The 10,000-nt window shown below is 36.3% G+C and overlaps 1 protein-coding gene across 5 annotated transcripts in view; it reads left to right on the top strand.

The window, feature by feature from the left end:
• Positions 1 to 10,000, top strand: part of LOC144961501 (uncharacterized) — a 52,581-nt gene that overhangs the window by 1,810 nt on the left and 40,771 nt on the right. The window lies entirely within an intron of this gene.

The following is a 10,000-nucleotide window of genomic DNA, read 5'->3' on the forward strand; positions in this document are numbered from 1 at the left end:
TCATGAAAACTTTATATATTCTGATTTATTGTTTAAAATGTTTATGTAATCATCTCAATTATATCTGGATGGAATTTTCTTCATACGCTCTCTCTTTCTCTCTCTGCCTCTCCCTCTCTCACTCTCTCTCTGTCTCTCCCTCTCTCACTCTCTTTCTCTCTCTCTCCCTCCCTCTCTCACTCTCTCTCTTTCTCTCTCTCTCACTCTCTTTGTGTGTGTGTATGACCATGTGTATGTGAGACTGTGTGTGGAATTCACATGTACATATATTATCTGTCCTTTTGTTGCTCATATTTGTTTAGTACCATTCTGGAAATCACCTTAGACCAAATGCCGACTAAGCTGTGAAAAGTGGCCAGACAGTTTTTTGCCCTAGTTCATTCTAGTCATGGAATAACAATCTGTACATTGTGACAAATCGGGTTCCTCCTGGATAGTCGGTAGAGCCAGATAGCCCCAAACATCAACACAACGAAAAGACTCAGAGGAAGATAGAAGACAGAGGGAACTCGTTGATGAGTTCCCCCTGCAGATCAGGCCGATGCACTGAGCCTAGCCTGGAAGAGAAAATAGAGAAGGTAGAAGAAGGCCGTACTTCACTTAATGACCCTGATAGAGAGATTATAATAATGAAGGAAAGGAAATCTGGATTAACAATTACGATACATTGATCACAGAACTTAGCTTTACATCTACAACACAAATAGGAATGACACAGCTCTACTTATCCATTCATCCTGCTTGTCTCTCTCCTTCCATCCATGAATTAAGAACACCACAGCCCATATAAATATAAAATAAAATAAAACACAACAGCTGATAGGCGGTGTCGTGTCCAGTCGAGACAACTCAAGGAAAACCTCTCTCTGACTCCTCGCGCATCGTTTTATATAATAGTAATATAATCTTTATTGTCCAAAAAAAATGGCAATTTATCATTTGATTTACATTGTTTGATATTTAAAATACAATACACAGATAGACAAAAATACATTAATAAAATAATAATATATAAACATCAAAATGATAAATGATATAAATATCTAAATGAAGATGACGTTTCATAACAGTTTCGAAAACTTACTCACATGCATCCCTACCCCCCCCCCCCCACCCCTCCACCACCACACACACAAACACACACAGCACACAAAGGCAGGAGCATAAAAGCTTGAAAAGTTATAGAGGTATAACATTGATAGTAATGGTCTTCTATACTGTTTAAAATTTCTGTCCAATATTGATGTGTTTTAATTGTTTTACTAACGCTTTTTACACGTTTTCTATAGTTCCAATGTGTTTCTCGCCCCATTTTGACGAAAACTTTTATTGTGGCTTTATTATTCAACTTGCATGTGTTATGATTAAATCTGGGATTGAAGTTTCTGTTGTTTCCAGGCATATTTGGTGTGTGAGTATATTTATACACAGAAACGAAAATATTGCCTGAGAGATAACTTCTTTCAAGTGATGACCCGGGGTCATGCCTGCCAAATGACGGGGAATCCCCTAGTAAGTTCAGTTACGGTGATATCGGGTGATGCCAGTCGATTTCTGTTCACTTTCATCTCTTTGTTATCGCTTCACAATGAGCCTGAAACCACATTCCTATACTCTGTGATATTTATCAAGATTTCTTACTTCCATTCATATGGATTTGATGCCACTGCTGTTTATACTGATCACGATATTTCAATACTAAATGAACCATTTTTCTGTAATATAAAATGCATTCAATTTTCAAAATAAAATATTGAATTCTTCAAGCAAAAACATAAAATACTTTTTTTCTTCAACAAATAGAATCTGTTATAATTGGACTATAAGTTATTAAAATTCCATCTGGGCGTCACCAAAATTGAATTTAGTATGATTTTATAAAGTTCATCTAGGCATGGAGCACTCTCCAGAAATTCATGATAAACATTTGAATGAACTGTGTAGGCTTGGTAGAAAATTCAAGAAACACAAAAGAAAAGAAAACGAATCTCAAAATATTGTTTCCTGATTTAAAACCAGATATTAATCTCATCTTTAATGTGGACATTGATAATGGCGATGCTAAAAAGCTCTCAAAAACTATGGGCTCCAAATGCCATGACAGAATACGTCATGTTGAGCTTTTAAGGTTTATTTTTCATTTAGCGCAATTTTCACTAGACATGCTCAAAGCACTTTAGAAAGGGTCCCTGACCAACAGCAACACGTAAGATGTAGAACTGCTGGACATGATGCCTGTCAGGCGATATTACAACTTTTTCTCACAGAGACAACACTATTAAAAACAAAGATGATGGAAAGTATTGACAACAACAACTAGTCATGTATAGTCACAGTATCTGGTCGAAATAAAACCAAAATAAATCAGTTTGCTCAACATTCTTTAAAAACGGCAAAAAGAATCAAGAACAGCAATATGTTGACATTAGCAGCCTCGTATGTAAATGTATGGACACAGCACCAAATTTGTCACGCATAAATCATGAGGCCATGTAGACAACAGAGTATCTTTTATTATAAACCAATGTCTTTTGTCCTTCATTAACAGGGTGTCCAGGCAAGTCGGATAACTGTTGGTTTTTGGTCGGATAACGCTTGGTCGGTCAGATAAGTTGGTTTTTGGTCGGATAAGTCGGATTTTGGTCGGATGACTGTTGGTCGGTCGGATTTTGGTCGGATGACTGTTGGTCGGTCGGATAAGTTGGTTTTTGGTCGGATAAGTCGGATTTTGGTCGGATGACTGTTGGTCGGTCGGATAAGTCGGATGACTGTTGGTCGGTCGGATAAGTCGGATTTTGGTCGGATGACTGTTGGTCGGTCGGATAAGTCGGATTTTGGTCGGATATCTGTTGGTCGGTCGAATAAGTCGGATTTTGGTCGGATGACTGTTGGTCGGTCGGATAAGTCGGATGACTGTTGGTCGGTCGGATAAGTCGGATTTTGGTCGGATAAGTCGGATTTTGGTCGGATGACTGTTGGTCGGTCGGATAAGTCGGATTTTGGTTGGATGACTGTTGGTCGGTCGGATAAGTTGGTTTTTGGTCGGATAACTCGGATGACTGTTGGTCGGGCGGATAAGTTGTTTTTTGGTCGGATAAGTCGGATTTTGGTCGGTCGGATAAGTTGGTTTTTGGTCGGATGACTGTTGGTCGGTCGGATAAGTCGGATTTTGGTCGGATGACTGTTGGTCGGTCGGATTTTGGTCGGATAACGGATCTGTAGGTCGGATAAATCACAATTTGGTCTGTACAATTGACGCAGGTTGGCAGTTGCAAATATCAGCTCAGAGCAAATATCCGAGCCTATAAGCCTATTAACATTGAAAATGCTCACAAAATATATCTCAAAGACAGTGATTTTAATGATAGAGTGTTTGGTTCTAAAATAAATATCAAAGTTTTCTCAAAGTGTTGCCAATTTCTTTATATTGGTAAAGTGGACTGTGGTTGTGCAAAACCGATTGTAAATTAACTAGATATCAGTAAGCAATCTGTCAAGTATCATGGGAGATAACTCTCTGCAATGTCGGGAAATTGGTAACAACAAGATATGAAGTGAGTAGAAAAGTGCCAGTAGACAATAGAGAATAAAAATTTTTCGCGGCGGTGGTGGGGTTTGAACCTGCGACCTTATTGGTACGACAACTCCGCCTGGCAGGTGAGAGCGTGGCTCTACCGTGTGAGCTATCCACGAACACAAAAATATTCGTATCAAACCCAAGTCATTTCTAGATCCCTCTCTCACCCACTTCTGGAGATCGCCGATTCGTTCGCACACCACCATCGCGAAGTTATTTTTGACAAGCAGTTAAGCTTAATAGCCAATATTCTCAACACAAACATATAACATAGAAACGATTGAGACATTGAGCGTTAATGACCTCTTGACATCGGTGCAGCTAAAGAACACAAAGATCGTCCGTTTAATACTATGCCCAGACCCTTGGTTTTTATATACCTTAAAGAAGAAGAATCCCAAAGTTTGGTACAATGGAAAAAAGAAATCGGCTTAATGTCACTAACAATTCTAGTGCCAAGCCAGTTATCATTAAAATCCATCTGAAGGTTATGAAGATACCCATGTGAACGCGTGTGCACAGGTTGTGATAATAATAATAATAATGGTAATAATAATAACAATACTAATAATAATAATAGTAATAATAATAATAATAATAATAATGGTAATAATAATAATAATAATGGTAATAATAATAATAATAATAATAATAATAATAATAATAATAATAATAATAATAATAATGGTAATAATAATAATAATGGTAATAATAATAATAATAATAATAATAATAATAATAATAATAATAATGGAAATAATAATAATACTACTACTTACTACTACTATACTAATAATAATAATAATAATAATAATAATAATTATAATAATAATGGTAATAATAATAATAATAATAATAATAATAATAATAATAATAATAATAATAATGGAAATAATAATAATAATAATGGTAATAATAATAATAATAATAATAATAATGGTAATAATAATAATAATAATAATAATGGTAATAATAATAATAATAAATAATGGTAATAATAATAATAATAATAATAATAATAATAATAATAATAATAATAATAATAATAATAATGGTAATAATAATAATGGTAATAATAATAATAATGGTAATAATAATAATAATAATAATGGTAATAATAATAATAATAATAATAATAATAATAATAATAATAATAACAATGGTAATAATAATGGTAATAATAATAATAATAATAATAACAATGGTAATAATAATAATAATAATAATACTAATAATAATACTAATAATAATAATAATAATAATAATAATAATAATAATAATAATCGGTTAATCTTTCACTCCCCCATACTCTACACATTCCCGAAAAACGGTATTTTTTTCTCTATAATCGCTCAGCTTTATCGCACACCATCTCTGCTTAATTGCTACACCGTGATTGGAGTGACCATCAACTGCTGTATGAAATCAACAATGCTGATCCCGTTTCACACACGTTTTCGGTCAAAGCTTTCGATCAGTTCGTAACAATTGACAACAATATACCCATCAGCGGTGAACGGACATCTCAGAAACCACCAGACTCCGTTCATCCACACAAAAGACAATGTCTAGATAACGAAGATGAGGATGAGTCATTGGAATGTGACACACGAGCCCTGACAAACACTGAAATACTGGACACGGTAGACAAACTACGCCACTTCATCCAAGAAGATTACTCGACAGATGATTTACATTGGCAACATTGGAGACAAAGGTTTTTAAACAGCTTGCCATTACTGTTCCAACAAACAATACTGGCACATTTTGTTGTCGATAAAAGAAAAGAGTAAAATAAAGTAATAAAGGAAGGACATTTAAAGTACAAACAAACCAAATAAATAAATAAAAAAACCCAACATTCTAATGAGGTCACGCCTAGAACGTGATGGTCCCAAGCCCGAAAACTCAGAAGTGAAAGTCTTGCATGAACAGCACATGAAATGTGGTGCTTAGATGCTATATTTAGCATCTCTGCTTAATTGCACACTCTGTTTAATCGACACAATAGCCTGAACTCATGAAGGTGTGCAATTAAGCGGAGCCAACTGTAGTAGTAGTAATAATAATAATAATAATAATAATAATAATAATAATAATAATAATAATAATAATAATAATAATAATAATAATAATAATAATAATAATAATAATAATAATGCACATTTAGTATAGCACTCTCTATGCAATTGCATCTCAAAGGGCTTCATAATAAAAATCCAATTCATTGAATAATAATAAAATGATAAAACACAGCATAATTAACGGGACACAAATTACATGATTATAAAATAAGACTTATGAGTAAAAGTATTTTTCGAATCCGAATGTTTTAAAATGCGCTTTGAATGTTTCCATTGATTGCTTTTCTCCGATCTGCCTGTGAAGAGCAGTCCAGACTTTTGGGCCTAAAACATTCAAAGAGCGATCACCGAAAGTTTTGAAATTTTTCTTTGGTACGATTGACAATGTGGTGTTGCTGAGCTCCTTAAGAGGCGAGAATTTGACTTCTTTTTAATCAGGTCCGAAAGATAATTGGGTTCAAGGCCATTTTAGAATTCAAAATAGTGGTGGAGATTTTATATTCAACCCGTGCATTGACGGGTAGCCAGTGCAAAGTTGTCAAAAGGGGAGTAGGGTGGTCAGTTTTTATTCTCATCAATACAATTCTAGCAGCTGAATTTTGCACAGCCTATACTTACTTAATCCTCTTCGGGCCTTGAGGCACATAGGGCATCCACCAGACATCTCCATTTTTTGCGATCGGCTGCTTTTGCGGTTGCTGTATTCCAGGACAGGCCTGCTTCCTTTAATTCTTTCTCCATGGTCCTTCGCCAGGTTTCTTTGGGTCTTCCCCGCTTTCTCTTCCCATCTGCTGTCCAGTACAAGGCTGTCTTGGGAAGTGACCCTTTTTCCATTCTGGCCACATGACCCAGCCAACGCCATCTTCTTCTTTTTATTTGGCTTTCAATGCTTGTGCAGTCAGCTTTCTTTAATAGATCCACTGTTCTTATTTTTGTAGGCCAAAATAAATTAAAAATTCTTTTTAAACACTTGTTCTGAAAGGCTTCAAGTTTCTGTATTAAGGAGGATGTCATTTTCCAGCTTTCACTTCCCTAAAGCAGTATACTTAAAACATTGCTCTTGTATATTTTCAGCTTTGTCTTTCTCATTATTTGCTTTGATTTCCAAAAGTTTTTCAGCATGCCGAAAGCCTGGTTTGCCTTTTGGATTATGTGCTTGATATCGTGTTCTGCATTTCCGTCGTCTGTTATTTTGGATCTGATGTAGGAGAACTCTGTTACCTCTTCAATTACATGTTCATCTATCCTAGTTTCACTGTCATGTTCTGGATTCACCCTAATGTACACAAGTCTTATCGAAATTTATTTTCAGTCCAGTTTTCGAGGCGTTCTTGTGTAGTACGTTTGGTTTCTCTGAGGCGTCTCTGTGTGTACTGGAAACTAATGCGATATCATCTGCGTAGTCTATATCTTCCAGAAAGGATATCAGTGTCTAGCAAATGCCTCTCTTCTTACCATCAATTGTATTTTTCATGAGCCAGTCTAGAGCCAGGATAAACAGAAGCGGGGAGAGTATGCAGCCTTGTTCTACACCAGTTGTTACATTAAAGCTGTCTGTTAAATTGTTACCACAGATCACTTGGCATTGATAGTTGCTGTACATTGCTTTTATTAAGTTGACTATCTTCATCGGTATACCATAATGGCGGAGTATTTTCCACAGGGACTCTCTGTGTAAGCTGTCAAAGGCTTTTTCAAAATCGACAAAAATGGTGTAGAGGGGGCTGTTCCATTCAATGCTTTGATCCAGGATTTGTCTCAGGGTAAATATGTGGTCACTACATGACTTCCCTTTTCTGAACCCTGCCTGCTCTTTTCTAAGAATGTTTTCAATGTGAGGTGAGATTCTTTTCAGAAGGATTCTATTAAAAATTTTGCTTGTTACGGACAGGAGTGTGATTCCACGCCAGTTAGCACAATTTCCCAGGTCTCCTTTCTTGGCTATTTTATGGATGATGCCTCTCTGCCAATCCTCTGGTATTTCTTCCTTTTCCCAAATGTTGGTGAACAATTTACTGAGAATTTTGGACATTTCTTGCGAGTTCGCTTTAAGCATTTCCGCACTGGTTTTGTCGATACCTGGGGCCTTGCCATTTTTTTGTTGTTGTATTGCCTTGTGCACCTCATGCTCAGTGATTGGACCAAGATTAACCTCTACGTCCATTTCTGCTTCTGGGATATATGTGTAAGGAGATGGGTCTGGTCTGTTCAGAAGGTTTGCGAAATATTCTCTCCATCTTTCAATTTTCTCCTTTTCGTCTGTGATGACACTACCATCTTGGGATTTTAATGGTTTCTCTTGACCATAACTTCTGTTTCCTGAGAGCTTTTTTGTGATTTTGTATAGTGTTTGTGTGTCTTGTCTTACAGCTGCATTTTCTGCAAAATCTCTTTCGTCTTTCCTTGTGGATTTTTTCACTTCTTTATTCTTCAATGGGACATGGTCACTGTCTACATCGGCGCCTGGGTAGGTTTTGCAATTTAATATGCCATTTCTGAATCTTGATGATACTGCTATAAAGTCTATCTGGTTCCTTGCTCTGTCCCCTGGTGATTGCTATGTCCAGGTTCTTCTTGGGTGTTGTTGAAACCAGGTGTTTGAAATCATTAATTTATTTGTTCTACACCAATCTGCCCAGATGTTTCCTCGTTCATTTCTGTTTCCGAGTCCATGTGGTCCGATTATGTCACCATCTCTGCCTCTGCCAATCTTAGCATTTAGGTCCCCCATTACCATAAGGACTTCTTGTGATTTACACATTCGTTTTGCTTTGTCTAGTGAATGGTAAAACTCTATCATATCTGCATCTGTCGCCTCTTCTGTTGGTGCATAAACTTGAATAATATTGGTGTCAACTACAGGTCCTCTTAGCTTAACCAGCAAAACTCTGTCTGAGATTGCTACGTGCCCTTTGTAAAATTTGTAAAATTTGGTTGATTGTTGGTCTAAGATCATCCCTACTCCTTTTTGGAAAGAGGTTCCACCACTCCATATGATCTTATATGTCGTGTTGTTTTCTTGTTTTGACATGGTTCCCTGCTCTTTCAATCTCATCTCTGCCAGGCCAAGAATATTTATTTTGAGCCGTTTCATTTCTTTTAGAATGTTGTTTAGTTTTCCTTTTTGGGCACAGGTCCTGACATTCCATGTCCCATTTTTGGTTTTGTCACATTTGTTAAATTTATTTCGCCTAGTAACTGGCTGACGGTTCGGTGTGACCTGACGAACATCACGCTCCCAACCGAGCGAGGCAGCATCTTCCGTGAAAACATGCTCCCCTTTACGCTGTCACCGTTTAACTTTTTGGACTTATTCATGCAGTTAACTCGGTAAAGTTACAAGAATGCCATTTGCCATTGCCTATTCTTGTCTGTTAAATTCTTACCACAGATCACTTGGCATTGGTAGTTGCTGTACATTGCTTTTATTAAGTAGACTATCTTCATCGGTATACCATAATGGCGGATTATTTTCCACAGGGACTCTCTGTGTAAGCTGTCAAAGGCTTTTTCAAAATCGACAAAAATGTCCCAGTTGTTTGTACAGTAAGGATAAAGTTTAAAGCTATTCAGAGAACAGCTGGTAGAATAAAGAGGGATTACATGTTATGCAAAGACAATGGCATACAAACAAAAATGAGAGAAGAATTTGATAGTGCACTCATGATACAAAGCCAAAGTGAACCTGATAACGAAAAATGTGAAAAACAATTTGATATATTTCAAAAGTGTGTCAAAGCAACTGCAGAAAAGCATTTACCAGTAGCTCAAATAAACAGCAAAAAGGAATGGATGACAAATGAAATTCTAAACCTATTTGAAGAAAGACGAAAATGCAACAGAGGGTCTGCAGAATACCAAACATTGAACAACCACATTAAATCCAAATGCATCGAGGCACACGAGAACTATCTAGACTGGAAATGCTGCGAAATCGAAAGAGAATACAAACCCAACCCCCAACAAGCTTACCAAAGAATAAAAGAACTATCAGGGAAAAGGAAAAGCAAAGTAGCAGGAAGTTGTATCCCCAACAAACAAGGGGAACTGCTATTTGAAGAACAACATATAGAAAGCCGATGGGTAGAATACATAGGCGAACTGTACAATGATCCAAATAGAAATGAACCACCACTGAAATTCAAAGAACCATTAAGCGGACCAAACATCACCAAAAGTGAAATTGAATATGCCATGGAACGAGTGAAGGATGGAAAAGCAACAGGCCCTGATGAAATATCTGTAGAGGTATTAAAAAGCCTAGGAGATCTAGCAATTGATGAACTTCACATATTATTCAACAATATATACAACACTGGGAAAATTCCAGAAGATCTCT

This window comes from Berghia stephanieae, unplaced genomic scaffold, assembly GCF_034508935.2.
Source record: "Berghia stephanieae isolate SIO BIC M18660-M18661 unplaced genomic scaffold, UCSD_Bste_1.3 scaffold27, whole genome shotgun sequence".
Lineage (NCBI taxonomy): Eukaryota > Metazoa > Mollusca > Gastropoda > Nudibranchia > Aeolidiidae > Berghia > Berghia stephanieae.